We start from the raw sequence: 17736 nt of genomic DNA on the forward strand, positions 1-17736 counted from the left end.
CATTCCTGACTCCTTCCTTTAATTTTTTTAATAAAAATACCTTTGGGTTTGGTTTGGGTTTTTGACCTGATATATATTTCAAAAACTGCTGCTCAGGAATAAGAATACAGTGGTACCTCAGGTTAAGTACTTAATTCGTTCCGGAGGTCCGTTCTTAACCTGAAACTGTTCTTAACCTGAAGCACCAATTTTTGTTCTCATCCTGAAGCAAAGTTCTTAACCTGAGGTACTATTTCTGGGTTAGCAGAATCTGTAACCTGAAGCATATGTAACCTGAAGCGTCTGTAACCCGAGGTACCACTGTACTGTTGCGTGGAATGATACACTGTGACATAATATTTTTAAGAAGTCTGCTTCAGTTGCTACCTCAGAGTTGTCACCCCCTCTGTAGAAATGTGCTTTGGTCTGTAAAGTGGCACCTCTGGTTAAAGATGCTTCAGGTTACAGACACTTCAGGTTACAGACTTCGCTAACCCAGAAATTGGGTTAAGAACCCTTGGGTTAAGAACTTTGCTTCAGGATGAGAACAGAAATCATGCAGTGGCGGCATGGCGGCAGCGGGAGGCCCCATTAGCTAAAGTGGTACCTCAGGTTAAGAACAATTTCAGGTTAAGAACGGTCCGCCAGAACGAATTAAGTTCTTAACCCGAGATACCTCTGTAATTATTCCACTGCTGTCATGGGCATAGCCAGGGAGGTACAGGGGGGCAGCTGCCACCCCAAATCAAGTAAATAAATAGAAATACTTAACTAACTGACCAATTGCATCACAGATATCTTGGTTCTGCACACACACACCCATAAAGCCTGCCCTGCTAAAATAAATTCTCACTATGGTAAATTTCCCAGACGTCCATGAAAACCTGGACATGTCCTCTTTTGGGAAGCAAACATGCCCATCAAGGCAGATTTTTACATTTTAAAGGATATATCAATTTTGGGGCATCAGGCTCCGGCACGGGCTGCTCTGCATGCCACAGCTGCCAGGTGGCGGCCCCTCACACCCATGCCCAGGCACCTCTTTCCCTGGCTTGGGCTGGCAGCGGCTAGGGCCATCATCTTTTTTGCTCTTCAAGATATGGCAACCCATGACTGCTGTCCACTATAATGCTGGCCTCCAGTGAGTGACAAAGGAGTTGGCCATTTTCTTTGGCAGCAGCCATTTTGAATTTCCCAAAATTTAAAAAAGAATCTTGGAGCAGGTGTTGCTGAGAAAAACAACATGGCAGCCATTCCTATTCTTCTCCCCTGCCAAAAGAAATTCACCTCCCCCTGCCTCCCCCCATATATATATATATATATATATATATATATATTGCTGAAACAAAACAGCCAGTTTCAAGGTGGGTGAAGCAGCCATGGCATCTGTTAGCATCAGCATCAAATCATGTTTCCTATAATCCTCTTTATTACCTCTTTTCAGACTGCAGAAAATCTACCTCTTTGAGAAAGAATGGCAGACTCATATAATCTCTGGAGGTGTAGATCTCATACACATGTAGGGCCCCTTTCTCACTAACACTGAACACATGACAAGTGAGCATTCAGGAAGGACAGGGCTGGTAGGCACATTCCCACCATCCCATCCCATTGCATCCCATCCCATCTCCACTGAACATGCAAGGCGGTTCATTTGAACGGCTAACAAAACGAGCTCTGCTGATTGAGGCCTAAGTCAAAAGCAATGCCTTTTGAAGTGATCAGCAAATCTTGCCATAGGAGCCTTCTGGAACCACTTCCATCTATTCTGTCAAGGAAAACTCATTGGGTCAATAAATAATGCAGATAGAGGAGGCTCACTCCTCCTTATGCATTACAATATCGCACTACAAACCTACCTATCAATCATTTACACTTTTCTACCACCTTTCAGGAAGGCAATTTGGAAGCACTTTACAGGCCTTGCTGTCAAGCAACCAGCTAAAAGAAAAAGTGAAATGGATCTCAGGACATTTAATTCACAATAGGAAACAATCCAGCCCTGACAACACTAAATTCTATTGCAACACTAATTTTATTCTACAGTAAAATCTATTGCAATGGGGATTGAGGAATCCATGGACTGTATTCAAAGTAGAGCAAAACTGAACATCCCATCAGTGCAAGTATTTCTCCTTTGATGATGGAATGTTCTCCCCCTCTCCTCTCCCCACATCTCCTAAATCTGATTGGGGAGGGTTGCCCAACACTCTGGAGCAGTTTTGAGGATGGCAGAGGGTAAGGGGAATTCCTTTGCATGATTGCAGAATTTTAGCTGAATACAGCCCAAAGTCTTTATCCTTTTACACATACTGTGTTTGCAAAATTTCTCAAACTTGTGTTTTGAGATAAATCTAGCACAGGTGCTATTTGCCTAAAATTTGGAAAAGAGTGTAACCCACCTGCAAGTTCCATTCCATTTGAGTTATTTAGTTCAAGAGGAGAATCCATTCCTTCTTCATTAAGTCCATTCTTAAACTGAAAGCATTCTTAAACCAAGGCACGTTTTCCCTAATGAGACCTCCTGCTGCTGGTGCCCTTCCACTATTCGGATTCTGTTCTTAGACTGAGGTAAAGTTTGCAAACCGGGACACTACTTCTGGTTTTGCAGAGTTCGTAAACTGAATCATTCGTAAACAGGACTGTTCTTAAACCGAGGTACCACTGTAGCATTATCATCATCATCATTATTTTTATTTGTGATATCATAATGATGATGATATGGGTGTCTTTTCTCTCGTTGCCCTCATCGTGTTAACACTGCTTGCCTTCCATGCGATGGGAGGAAGGAGGAATGCATGATACCCAATTTATTTTCCTTTCAGGACTGAGCATGAGCTGGTTCTCAACCCACAGTCTGTTATCTTTTGCTCACCCAGCCCTTCTGAACTTAAAAAGGCTGTCATAGATTGTGTGTGTTCCCTGACTCATAGGGAAGTCCCCATGGGGTTTCAGCTGCAGGCTGTTTTAAGCAAACCAAGCAATATAGTAGAATCCAGAGGGGGGAGGAATCTTTACAAAGTGGGGAATTTGTACTCTGAGGGCAAGGTTTCCTCCTTCTGTCTGACATGTGCTCTGAAGGAAAGTATGATTACAGCCACACCACAGGTTTAAACTGCTCTGACATTCAAGCCCTCTTCCCATGCGACTCTAGGAATTGTAGTTCTGTGTAGAGGTCCTAAAAATTCTCAGAACAAATCTCTTTTCTTATCACACCTTTGGCACTTTTGTGCAAGGGCACTGATCAGTTGTGCAACCTGAATTTGTCTGCATGCGACTGAATCCCACCAGAAAATAGTGACAGTCAGGAAGCATCCTGAATATCTACACTTTAAAAAAATTATTTGGTAATATTTCTCCTCAATCTTAGGGTTACCATATGTCCTCTTTTTCCAGGACATGGCCTCTTTTTCATGGGTATGTAAAATGAGAGTCACCATAGAGATCCATAGTTAAAAGTAGAGGTCGGCAAATGTTTCCTCTATTTTGCTCTTCAAAATATGGCAACCCTACCAATCTGAGGATCACTCTTCATTAGCAGACTTTCTATTTACACAGGCTAAATCTTTCACACATAAAAATCCAAAATGAAAACACTGAAAAGCAACTGGCGCCTCATGGAATGACGAATAAAAAGTCAATTTCATAAACACTCCTGCTTCTATATAATACATTTCTATATTCCTCACAGCTATAGCTAAGGCCATTTGCATGAAAACAGAGGCTTTGTTTATTAAGCATTCAACTATTACTGCTGTTCATTTCCCACCTTGGGTAATAATCCCTTGAGTGTGACATCACCATCATTCCCCACCCCACCCCCCGGAAATTATTATGAAGTCACCAAGAAGGGATTAATACTGAAACTGAGAAGTACCGTATAGCACAAAATAATTATTAGATTAAATGTGGGTGTACTTTTTACTAAATGGGAGTTTTCTATTTCTCTAACTATGCACCCAAATCCATGTGGGGGTATGTAGGAGGGTTCCAGGCATATCCTGGCCTAGTTGCATAAGAAACCACAGATGGGTGCAGCGTACACTATATTCACAGGGTATTTCAGCTTGATCCAGATGTTGAGGCTGCACATGGAGAACTCTGGTTGCATCCACACCATGCATCTAAAACACATTTAAAACACATGGCTTCCACCAAAGACTTTTTTTGTTAAGGGTGCTAGGAATTGTAGCTTTGTGAGGGGCAAACTACAGCTCCCATGATTCTTTAAATGTGCTTCAAATGTGCCTTAAAGGTATGGTGTTGATGCAACCTAAATTATATTTATAGCTCATTTTTCCTCTAAGGAGGAGGAAACTAATCTGTTCAAGACAGCATACACAGCTTTCTCCACCCTCCCCATTTTATCCTCACAACCACACTGTGAGGTAACTCAGGCTGAGAGAGAATTCCTGGTCCAAGGACCACCACTGAACTTTAGGACCGATTGGGGACTTGAACCTGGCTCTCCCCAACCTTTGTCTAATCACTACACCACACTGGTCTATCAACAGTGTCTGTCACATGTTCTGGAAATGAGTAGAGGTTCTGACCTTAATTTCCTTTTCCTGAACCCTCCCTCCCCATCAGATGCCTGGTCAACACAATTGCCATTTTTTGAAGAGGGCTCCAAGTGCATCTATGCACAGTTAGGTGGGTCCATGTTCTGTAGCATTATTACCTGGGTGTTGTGGCAAAACAAAACAAAAAAAGATATTTGTTCCAGGGTATTGCATGATAAAAGTGAGGAAAAAATGAGATGTGGAATAGATATAAATACCATGTTTTCAACATATATCAACTTCACTTAGAACTTGTTTCTTCTCTTTCCTTTTATGTATGTGTGTAAAGGTAAAGGACCCCTGACAGTTAAGTCCAGGCGCAAACGACTCTGGGGTTGCGGCGCTCATCTCACTTTACTGGCCAAGGGACCCGGCATTTGTCTGCAGTATTTCTGGGTCATGTGGCCAGCATGACTAAGTCGCTTCTGGCGAAACCAGAGCAGCGCATGGAAACACCGTTTACCTTCCCGTCGGAGCAGTACCGGTTTATCTACTTGCACTTGGCGTGCTTTTGAACTGCTAGGTTGGCAGGAGCAGGGACCGAGCAACGGGAGCTTACCCCATCGCGGGGATTCAAAATGCCAACCTTCTGATTGGCAAACCCTAGGCTCAGTGGTTTAGACCACAGCGCCACCCGCGTCCCTATGTATGTGTGCATGTAGCCACAAAAGCATCCTTTCTTAAAATGTATCGGCTCAGTAAACACTGTTTCAAGAAAGTGGCCTGCAATCATTTGCAAAAGCCTGGAAGATCCCCACAGAATCCTGTTAGCGTGTCAAAGCTTCTAAAATTCCATTGAATCCCCAACCTTTGGAAAACCACTGACTGAAGGCTATATATAGCAGATGGTCTTGAGATTTCAGTGGAGTTGCATCAGTATACCAGAGTAGGATTTGGCACCAATTATACACACAGACTCTTTTTACAGCCTACTTTGCAAAATAAGTCTGAGGTATTATCTTACAGGCCTACCCACCTCAGGCCCCCGACTGCCTACTGCGCTTCTGTACACTTGTGCTTCATTCATTACATGCTTGGCAGCCATTCTTGTTGGTATATTTAAAGCATTATAAACAACTGCCCGATTCTGTACTTGAAGCAGGGCCTCAGGCTATTTTAAGGACACAAAGTATTTATTTAATGCCAATAATGACATGGGTAGTATCACATGACTTTTATACACATGGACATCTGCGGTCGGGGGGGGGGGGTTCAGAGCCTAGATAGAACCAGTGCAATTGCAAATTGTGGCCCTCCCATTTAACCCTACGGAACATTTTATTTATGATAAATGTGCACCTTTCTTTGAAGATTGGCTTGTGTAGCATATGATTCCCAATTAGTCTTCCATCCACTTGGTCTATTAGCTCAATTAGCTTCTGCAGAGGCCTTCAGACAACAGCTCTGGAGTCTGCTGTGGGGTTTCTTCCATTATTCTGCACTCTTAAAAAGACCAGTGTACTATGCAGAGAGAAAAATCTTCCTGATTCTGTTACACCAAAGAACTGCAAACACTTCCCATTCTGTCACAGCTAAGGTCCAAAAGCTGTAGGCAAATAGTTACTTGCTCAAGGCGTTTGTTTGTTTGTTTGTTTGTTTGTTTGTTTGTTTACTTGGCTAGATAGGATATTTCTCTCTCAGCTTTCCATTAAAAAAATAACTTTCAAGATGGTTTACAATAAAATATTAAATAATATAAACTGTCAAAACTGTCATGAAATATGAAATGGTTCATGCCATTGAGTGCCTTGATGAGTTGAGTTCATTGATCTGGAGTGTTATTGGGATACCAGCTGAGAGCAGAAGAGAACTGATGTAGCTAAAGGAAACCATATAGGAGTATATAGGAGTATAATGTCTCATTTTGGACTCATGCCACATACCCTCATCTTTCCTTACTCAAGCAAAACCAAATGTTGAAGACTGCTATTGCAATCCCTTTTTATTCTCTTATTTCCCATCGTAACCCCTTCACCCCAATATTTTTTATTTCTTTATTTAGATGACCAGCAACACAGATCATGGGAGTTTCAAGGTGAGTTGCAGTCTGTCACCAAAGTTTCCTGCTTAAGAACAAGGCAGAAAACTTTAATATATGCTGCAGGATTTGCATTTGTGCAGATTTTGTTTGTGATTCAAAGAAATAAACTTGTCTACCCCACAACCCCTCTTCAAACATAATGGGATGGCAGCCCTAGCACACAATTCATCCTCTAGGTGTTTGAATTGAAGGAGACCATTTCTATTTTAGATGAACACACCATGGACTTCTGCAAATTCTTTCTTGGGTAGAAAATTATGAGCTGAGATTATTTATTTAAAACTTCCAAATATTGGGAGCAAAGCAGGAACAAACTATTGGGCAGGATTCAACTGAGTTGTTGAGCCCCCTGCATTCCCCAAATCTACTTGGGAGGGTTGTGGGAACTCCCAGAACAGATTTAGGGGACACAGGGAGGAAGGGGGAGCCCTATTGTGCAAGCACACCTTGTTCCATTCATGCATTTTACCACATTGAGTTCCATCCCATTATTTGTTCTACTCAGACTATATATATATTATAATGAAATGGGTTGGTGGTGTTAATCAGATCTGCAAATAATTTTCAGACAAGCATATAATCCTCCTTTACACCAATCTGGCATGCTACTTATGAGTAACAATGTATTTTAAGCTTTATTTTTTAGCATATATGATCATGATCAGAGTCTTGTTTACATTGGTTTAGTTCACTGTCAGCAGGAAAACAATGGTGACTATTTTTCTTGGATTTCACACTCAATCCTATCCCACATTGCACTTCCTCCATAATGAGTGTTATTTTACAGGATACTTTTGATTATCTTGGAGAGAAGTCCCCCCCCCCCTTTCGCTTTTAACGAGAATTATATCAAAGCTGATTATGTTGGCTGCTTTTGCTTATTTTTACTGGATATCTTTTTGTATGTGTATCAGACTCAGAGCTAAGCAGCCCCTGAAGACAGACACAGAGCTATTGTTGCACGCCGCGTGCATGACCACTAGCCATGCAAACACAGACCACAGGGCGGGATCGATTCTCAAAAAGGGCTGATTAACTTGAAACGATTTTCTACATCTGTTACTTCAGAACCCACTCACACAGGTTTAAAAGTTCATCATAAATTTCCAGTGATCCTAGGTGCTCTGAAATGCAGTGTATGCCCCAGTGCTGATCAGTTGGCAACTCTATTTTGTGGGATATTTTTTTCCTTGAAATTTCCAAAGGACAACTCAGCCTAATGAAGCACTTTTCTATCATACTGATTTCACTGTGTGGGTTTTAAGCATGTGCTTTAATTCTCCCACTAAAAGCAATGATTACCATACAAAATTTGAAAATGCTACTACCCCTACAGGGGTGGTCCTGCTGGTGTTGCCATACTACAACCCCCATCCCTAGCTATTGGCCAGGCTCACTGGGGCAGGTGGAAATTTTATTCCAACACAAGGAATGCAACAGGCTTTGCATCCTTGTTCTACAGCGAAGATTGCTAACGTTGCACCCACGAGTACAACAGCACCTTGAGGTTTTCCTCCAGCACTCATGTAGCCTCTGAACATGTTCATCCACTGCCCTCTTGGCCATGAGATGGTGAACATGGTTACCTTTTCCCACCTGACACTCCTTCCTACTTACTCTTTGAGTTCTCTGTGCTTTTCAAGGCACCAATCAATTTTACTGAATTCAACTCTTACCCTGATCCCTTGGGAAAGCCAAGTGTGCTTGTGTACACAATCTCTCTTTCCATCTCTGAGGTGTGGGCTCTTTCATGGTGGCAGCTTTGAAGGAGAAGATTGGTGCTGCTCCAAAGGATTGTGGGGAAATGTCTGGTGCAGAATGGACAGAGGGTGTGGTGCCCATGACACTCACTCAAAAATCCAAACATAACCACAGGCTTTAAAAGGTTGGTGGCCTCTGTGTAGTCTGCTGGTTCCTGTTGTACCACTGAAACAACAAACATCAGGTATGTACCACCTTAGAGAAAGGGAAATCCTTTGGCAAGTTCCCTTACTTATCTCTGCATCATACAGTGGTGCCTTGCAAGACGAAATTAATTCGTTCTGCGAGTTTTTTCATCTTGCGAATTTTTCGTCTTGCGAAGCACGGTTTCCCATAGGAATGCATTGAAACGGTTTCCCATAGGAAAAAGGAAACAAACTTGCAATACGTTTTCGTCTTGCGAAGCAAGCCCATAGGGAAATTTGTCTTGCGAAGCAACTCAAAAAATGAAAAACTCTTTCGTCTTGCGAGGCATTCGTCTTGCGAGGTACCACTGTATTTGGTTTTACTCAAGCTGTTAAAACTATTCTGTTACTTTTGCAGAATATGAAAGCAAACAACGAATAAACAAAGTAAGTCATAGCATTGATTCTCTAGCTATTGTATGACTCCATTATTTCTGGAGTCATCTAGGGATTTCTCCTTTTCCTCTGTCTTTTCCTTAGGAAAATCCACCTCAAGAGCTTCCCATCAGCCTAAAATAATGCCTACAATAATTCATTCTAAGGGTCATTGTTGTTTTGCTTTACAGAAATAAAACAAATGGTTCCTTTTGCTTTTCCTTAAGCACTTCCCCCAACTTAAGACATTAACGTGGTGTAAATGTTCAAGGTCTTCCACCCTCCGGGTCTCTAGACACTGTTAAACTAGACACAACTTCCTTGTTTTCTAAGGGGCAATGGGGTCATATGCAAATGCGTGTAACAAAGCTGTGACTTTAAAAATAAAGTAACTTGTTCAGACTCATACCCAGGAAATTTGGCAGCCAGGATCAAACTACATCTGATGCTAGTCACATAGCTCTGCCTTTAAGTGCATGGCTGGGGTATGTGTTCAAACAGATAATGTTGCAGAGAGGGTGGAGTGGGAGAAAATCCAAATCATGACCCTGGTGTGGGAGCTAAGAAGCCTGAAATTTGCATTACACCCCCCCCCTCCAAATCCCTAACAAATGGGACCTTGTTTGGGGAATCACAATTGATGGTGTAGACCTCCAATATGAATCTTGATCACATTCTCAGGAGGGCAAAGGGTTTGAGTTCCCCTATTCCCCCCCCCCCACTAGGGTCTTAATCTGGATTGGAACTCCCACACTAGCTGTAAAAGAAAATTACAGCAGGACAGCATACAGGTGGAGAAAATGCCTGGCCTGAACTTGTTCCCACAATTCTCCTTCCCTAAAAATGGCAAGAAGGGAAATGGAAGCCCGCCAGTTCAGGAGGAATCAGGAGACTTGAGGAACCAATTGGTGCCATGCTGGCCTTATTTAAGAACTCTCCAAGGTTTCTGCTCTCCTCAATCTGAGCAACAAGTCTATAAGGATGGTTCCGATTGGCCTGGTCTCCAGGCTGTTGGGACCACACTGTTAGACTCTGACCCCTGTCATTTTGAGCAGAGGAGGCGGGAGAGGTACATAACCGCTATGTCATTTCCTCCAAAACTACTTTCCCTCTCTTGTGGTTTCACATTTCGCAAGAAAGAAGGTAGGTAGGGATGATGTGGTACACTATATAGCTGACAGTGAAATCTCACATTTCCACTTACTGTATACTTCTTTGCTCAAAATCATAGCCTAGTGAGGCTGCTTTTCCATTAAAAACCCAAACCCTGTCAGAGCTTCATTGCACACATTTATGCATAATATGCCCACATGTGCCTCATCCTCACAACAATTAAATCATGTCTTTCTTCTATTTTCTATAGGGCTCCTGGCAGTCTGGACCTTGCTGCACCACTGCATACATGGACAGAACAAAAAGGGTAGGGGGCAAGTGATGTCGAAGAGGGACAAATAAACACATCCCAGATAAACACACCCACTGGTATGGATGGAAAGTGGTAGAATAGCAATGGCAATGGTTGAAGAAAGCAATGTGTGGAAGCCAATTAGTGCCAATTATACATGCAGTGACCGCTCCCAGTCACTAGTCTAGCAACCACATGCTGAATTAATTGCAGTGTCCGAGCTACCTTCAAAGGTATGTGGGGCGTATTGCAGTAGTCGAAGCGGGAGATAACCAGAGCATGCACCACTCTTGCGAGACAGTATGTAGGCAGGTAGGATCTCATTCTGTGATTACCACTGTTCCCTTCCTTTTACAGTGATTGTAATTCAGATCCTTTACTGATTATAGATGTGCAAGAAAATGCATACAAAACTCTCTCTTTCTCTTTCTTACACACACATGCATGTGCACATGCACAAACCTCCCACAGTAGCATCAATGAAATATACTCGGAGTCACATAGTGATTCCATGCTCTTTGTTGCAGCTTGTAAAACAGTGAGTGAATTTTCCCCAAAACTTCAGGCTTTATATACATTATTTACACAATAAGTCCCATCTGATTGTCTGATTCTGCTTCCCTCTTGGAGCCTGATTGGGCTTCTCCTGCAGGCCGATCACTTGTTGCATTCTAGGATCCTACTGGCCTAACAGGCTGATTAATTTCCTCCTGGGTTCTGATTGGGCTGCTGCTGCAGGCCAATCAGGTTGTTGCATTCTAGGATCCTACCTGCCTATTGTTTTAGGACCCAAGCTTAGTACATAACAGTCAAAGTTGAAGTGCATACTAAAGGAGAAAGTTTTCTTCCCATGGAAGAGTTACGATATTTTAACATATGGCCCTGATAATGCCTTAAAGCCTCTTTAGCTACTTGGGCTAAACATGTGGATGTTGTTAAGGCAGAAAAGAAAGCGCAGGCTGAAAAGCAATTTCTACACCAAGCATGCACATGTAGCAAAAAAAGTAGGACTAGTGTAGGTTTTACATCCACACTACAATATTTAAGCTTCATGTATGAAAGAAATGCCCTTACTGCTTGACATGTCCATAAATAACACAGAGCTGAAGTTGATAGCATACACTTCTGTTTTGTCTGGGATGGTTTTCCTCTGCCTGTCAGCTATCCAAACAGATGGGCTTGGCCACTGTCTCTGCAGTGTCTGCCACATTCAAATACACACACATTGTTTTTGTTTGTTACTATGGTATGTATTTCTGAGTTTTTATATTCTAAATTGCCCTGTGAACCTCAGATGAAGGGTGGTATAGAAATTCATATATATGTATGAGAGAAGCACTGAAGTAAACAATTGAACTTGAGATTTACTACATGGTGAGTCAGTTCAATGGAAAACTATGGAAAAACTCTGCTTGCTTCAGGAAGAAGGAAAACAGATTTGTCAGGCAACTTGCTGTTTTATTAACAACATAACAATAGCCTTGTGAAATTTGAGAAAGATCTGGCATTCTCTCTCCAACAGGAGGTAGCCATTTAAGTTCACAAACAGGTGAAGGCATCTTCTGTTATTTCTCTCCAGCTTCTTGTAACCAGGGATATACTGCATCTCAGTGATGGACCTACATTTTGGTGTCCCTGAAGCTTCAAATGTTAGGAGGGCCCCTTCACAACCAGCAATGAGGCCTGAGTAACCAGTGTTCTCTCCTTCTGTGGGGCTGCTCCACAATAGATATCACCACAAATTTTCCGCGAGTTTGCATTTTTCAGTATCCACTTAAGTATTTTCATGAACTCACTTTGTTATAAGGGGGGAAATAACATTAGCCACAGCAAAGCAGCCAACTTACTGCAACACACCACTTTACAACATCTGTGCTACTGACTCTCAAAGTTTGGGATTGTTGAAATATACACAACAACAAAAAATAATCAGTTTGAGTCATACTAGAACCTAATTCATAATAGGTATCAACAGGCCTGTCTTGCATACATTTATCTAATTCTTAAAGCCATCTGTGCTGAAGGCCATCACCACTTATGTGTTGTGTGAAAAGAAGTACTTCTTTGAAATCTCTCCTGGATGTTTTGCACCATGAGGAATGTTTCTGTCAAGGGTAATTAAAAGACAAAGGACGGTCTGTTAGTCCTGGACTGCTTCAGTAATTTGCATGGATGTTGTTGTGTACCTGTTCTGTACCCTGAAAAGCAGAGTGAAGAGAGTACGGTAAGTTGACTGACAAAGAGGAATATCCAGCTTGTCACGGCATTGTTTGTTCATAGCAACGGTGTGTGCTTTGAGCTGCCATCCATGTCACAATGATCCATTTTTCCATGCCTTTCAGAAGACGTTGGCCAAGTAGCTTTCACAGGAACTTGTCAGTGCACCAGACACTCAAATAACTTGGCACGCACTGAGATACCCAGCAGTAGCATTTAGATTACTCTAGTACAGTGACATTAACCATGTACTCCAGAGCATGAGGCTTATTCGTGCATCTCAGTTACAGCCCGGTCAGGCTGACGCTCCTTCCCGTCAGACACGAAAGGGCAGAGAACTGTTTGCATACTTAGCCCTTGGCCCTGAACGTATTTGTTGCATGGACTCCAAGGGACTCGTCTGACTCAGGCCTACTTTCTGTTGGCAAGAATGCAACAACACAGAGACCACAGTCCCCTCTCATCTGCCCAGAACAGCCCTGGAAAAACTTCACAGTTGCCAGAGTGCAATTCAAGAGATTCACTCCATCTTTTTAGACTTTCCTTTTAAGCAGGAGACATAGTAGCTGGGATTTCTCCTACCCATTTCTCTTGCACACATCCCTTTGTCCGCACTATTAGTACATTTGTTGTTGTTAACAGGACTCCAGGCATATTGTTTAACAGGTAGTTTTAAACAGCAGTGCAGTAGAACAGGGGCGCAGAAGGAACCTCTAGGGGGATTCTTCCAGAGCAAAATTAATGACATCATTTTCTGGAGTACAAGGGTATTTGAGGCACCCTCCTTGTCCTGACAAGTAAATGAAGTGATAGCAGCTTTCAGGTCCCCTCTTTTTTTTTATAAGGTTCCTGCTTCACACGCAGTTTTATTGATAGCACTTCTTTGCAAGATGGTTGCATTTCTAATTAAAAGCTCAAGCTGTCTGAAAAGCTTTCCTTACAGCCTGGTTTAGATGCCATGATAAACCATAGTTTAACTATGGTTTCGCTACTGATAACTAAGTTGTTTTACCGAGGTTGTTTTAGTGCATATTCTAATTATTGGTGTTTATTTTTTAAAGTTTGTGTCATTGGATGTGGCTACAGATTTTTAATCGCTTTACTAAAAATATATTAATAGGAAATCACAGGCTTGAGATAAAAATTCAGTCTATGCAGCAGTATAGCTGGACTGTTTGTGCAAGGTTCAAATGTGCTAGGTTTTTTTAAAAACAGAGCAAACATGCTTAAATTCAAGATAAGATTTATGGTCCGGTTTAGCCGAGATGCAGTATTTGTTTTATGCATACCCATTAATGGGTGTTCTATTCTACACACATGTCCTCCTTCTCTCCATGTCTGCAATGTCGATAGTAAGAACAATCCAAAGCATTAAATGTAGTCTAAGCCACACTTCCTCCCTCGAGTGCTAAACTGCAGCAAGCAGAAATCATTAAAGTGGGATGAGGGGGAGAAATGACTCTTGGCTTTGTCTGAGCCCTCCTGTCAAAGTTAGTCTACAATCTCTGTGTCGGATGGAAACTATTTCCTTTCCACAAGCTCTAAACTTGCAGACAAGGTTTCCTGCTTTCCTGTTAGTGCCTCCACCTACCCAGACAGCTTTGACACTTTTGACTTACTGATCAGTTATTTTCTACCACAACTCTACTGAAAAAAAGTTTGTATGCCTCCCTAACAGCTGACTAAGCAGTAAAACATGCCCTGTAAGTGAAGGAAGCAAATGCAGCCTGCCCTCTTCGACAACTGACAAATGTTCTTGGTCTCAAATGTTTCAGGGCTTACTGTTGCATGTGTAATTTCTGCCAGATGGACGAGCCAGCATTTCACTGAGCTAGCAACAGATATATCCTATTCTCTGCCCCGCAATTTGGGAGGGGAAATGTGTGTGGGCTGGTGAGAGACCACAAGGCACATCCTCTGCAGTGTTGTTGTACTGATCATTAAGAAGGATAGCTCAGTCGACAGAACATGAGACTCAGGGTCGTGGGTTTGAATCCCACGTTGGGCAAAAAGATCCCTGAATTGCCAGGGGTTGGACTAGATGACCCTCGTGGTCCTTTCCAAATCTACAATTCCATGATTCTGTGATCAGTTGAACTTTGGCAATATACATATCCTGCACCAAAGTATTCCACTTTAATGACATGAACTGCACTGCCTCCTGTGAGAATACCAAGGCAAGGGGAAGCAAAGTACCGTATTTTTTGCTCTATAAGACTCACTTTTTCCCTCCTAAAAAGTAAGGGGAAATGTGTGTGCGTCTTATGGAGTGAATGCAGGCTGTGCAGCTATCCCAGAAGCCAGAACAGCAAGAGGGATTGCTGCTTTCACTGTGCAGTGATCCCTCTTGCTGTTCTGGCTTCTGAGATTCAGAATATTTTTTTTCTTGTTTTCCTCCTTCAAAAACTAGGTGCGTCTTGTGGTCTGGTGCGTCTTATAGAGCGAAAAATACGGTAGATCAGGCCAAATCCTTCCCAGGCTATCATAGTCTCCACACCCTAGTCTCTACACCCTTTTCTCAGTGTCTTTCAGTATTACTCCTTCTTGAAAAGGAACAGGGAGATTGCTTCTTCCTTGCCTTTTAGGAGGCATCACAGTGTTGGAGAAAGGGACAAGGCTTCTCTCTCACCTGCACATAGGCAATCTGAATTCCTGGGTCAAGGACAGTTGCACACTGGAAATGTTCTGAAGCCCAGTGGAACTGTGAGGTTCACAGTCATTCAAGTAATCATGGTCCCAGGGTCTGTATGTCCTTCAAAGCAATGTTGACATTTGTTCACATAGCCAGCTACCAAATGGTTATTGTTTGAAGGAGTGACACAGTCTGTGTGAGGCCAGATTCAGATCTGAGGGAGCCCTGAACAAAATGTCCTCTGATGGGTCTGTTCCTCTGTTGGTGGGCGATAGTGGGCTTACCAGCACTCTAAGCAATACTTGGTAACTGGGCCTGGCCACCCTTTAAATTTCCCACATTTCCCAGAGCAACACTAGACCAGGGGAATTATGGGAAATTAAAAGTACGGCTAGATCCAGCTGACTGACACTTCCTCAGAGTGATGGGTTGGGGGGCCGCGTTAAAAGAGATGCACAAGAGAGGCATTTGTAGTCTTCTTTCTTCTTTGGTGATCACTTGTAGCCAAGTAAGATTGCCTTCCACAAACACGGTCTTAACACGGACTCACTGTTAAGTCTGTAAGTGACTGTGGAGGCCAATTCTGGATCCACATGTCCTTCCACAGTGGGGACATAGGTTTCTGGGTGGGAGTTGATCACAGTGAGGGTTTGCCAAACGTGTCTTCCTCTTAGCACATTTCTCCTTTTTGCCCCAAGTTTGTGCTTTTTCAAAGTCTTGGTAAAGGCTGGAGCTCTCGCAGGCCAGTATTTCCCAGTTATCAGTGCTTATGTTACAATTTTTTAGATTTGCCTTAAGAGCGTCTTTAAACCTCTTTTGTTGTCCGCTGGTATTTCGCTTTCCATTATTGAGTTGAGAATAGAGTAGTTGCTTTGGAAGACGATCATCAGGCATCCAAACAACATGACCAGTCCAATGAAGTTGATGTTGAAGAATCATTGCTTCAACACTGGTGATCTTTGCTTCTTCCAGTACACTGACATCAGTTCCCCTGTCTTTCCAAATGAAGTAAAAAAAAAAAAAATGGAGGCACTGTTGATGGAATATTTCAAGGAGTTGGAGATGGCATTTATAAGAGGTTCATGTTTCACAAGCATACAGTAAAGTTGGTAGTACAATAGGTTTTCAAATGAGCATTTTGGTTTCCTTACGAATATCCCGGTCCTCAAACACTCTATGCTCCAATCGGGAGAAAACTGAGCTCACAGATGCTGGATTTCCGCATCAATGTCGGCCCTTGTGGAAAGATAACTGCCCAGGTAAGAAAAGTGATCAACACTTTCCAACATTACACCATTAAGTTGGATTTGTGGCATTGTAGTGGGGTTGTTTTGTGCTTGTTGGTGCAGCACTTTGGTTTTTTGGATATTGAGCGATAGGCCAAGTTTTCCATAAGCTTCTGCGAAGATATTTAGGATGGTTTGGAGCTCATCCTCTGAGTGTGCACACACTACATTGTAATCAGCATACTGAAGTTCTATGACGGAAGTTATGGTAACCTTACTCTTTGCTTTCCGCCTACTCAGATTAAAGAGCTTTCCATCTGTTAAATAAATTTCTACCCTGGTGGGTAGTTTCCCTTCAACAGAGTGTAGGATCATGGCAATGAAAATAATAAATAGAGTTGGGGCGATAACACATCCCTGTTTAATGCCTGATCCCACTGTGAATGGTTCACTTTGAGAGCCATTGTTATCCGTGATAGTTGCCATCATGAAAAGGATCTAGGAGTCTTGGTTGACCATAAACTTGACATGAGCCAACAGTGTGACGCGGCAGCTAAAAAAGCCAATGCAATTCTGGGCTGCATCAATAGGAGTATAGCATCTAGATCAAGGGAAGTAATAGTGCCACTTTATTCTGCTCTGGTCAGACCTCACCTGGAGTACTGTGTCCAGTTCTGGGCACCACAATTCAAGAAGGACACTGACAAACTGGAACGTGTCCAGAGGACGGCAACCAAAATGGTCAAAGGCCTGGAAACGATGCCTTATGAGGAACGGCTAAGGGAGCTGGGCATGTTTAGCCTGGAGAAGAGGAGGTTAAGGGGTGATATGATAGCCATGTTCAAATATATAAAAGGATGTCACATAGAGGAGGGAGAAAGGTTGTTTTCTGCTGCTCCAGAGAAGCGGACACGGAGCAATGGATCCAAACTACAAGAAAGAAGATTCCACCTAAACATTAGGAAGAACTTCCTGACAGTAAGAGCTGTTCGACAGTGGAATTTGCTGCCAAGGAGTGTGGTGGAGTCTCCTTCTTTGGAGGTCTTTAAGCAGAGGCTTGACAACCATATGTCAGGAGTGCTCTGATGGTGTTTCCTGCTTGGCAGGGGGTTGGACTCGATGGCCCTTGTGGTCTCTTCCAACTCTATGATTCTATGATTCTATGTTATCATGGAGGAGCTGAAAGATGTTCACAAATTTATTTGGGCAGCCAATTTTGTAGTGAATGCCGTCTAAGGAATCCTATGCTGGGTGCTGATGCCAGTTCTCTGCATGTAAGAAGTGTTCAGGCTCAGGCACTGGTGACAGTGTCTCTGGTGCCCTAATTCTTAGAGCTTAGATCAGTTCTAGGAA

This window comes from Podarcis bocagei, assembly GCF_964188305.1.
Source record: "Podarcis bocagei genome assembly, chromosome: 3".
Taxonomy (NCBI): domain Eukaryota; kingdom Metazoa; phylum Chordata; class Lepidosauria; order Squamata; family Lacertidae; genus Podarcis; species Podarcis bocagei.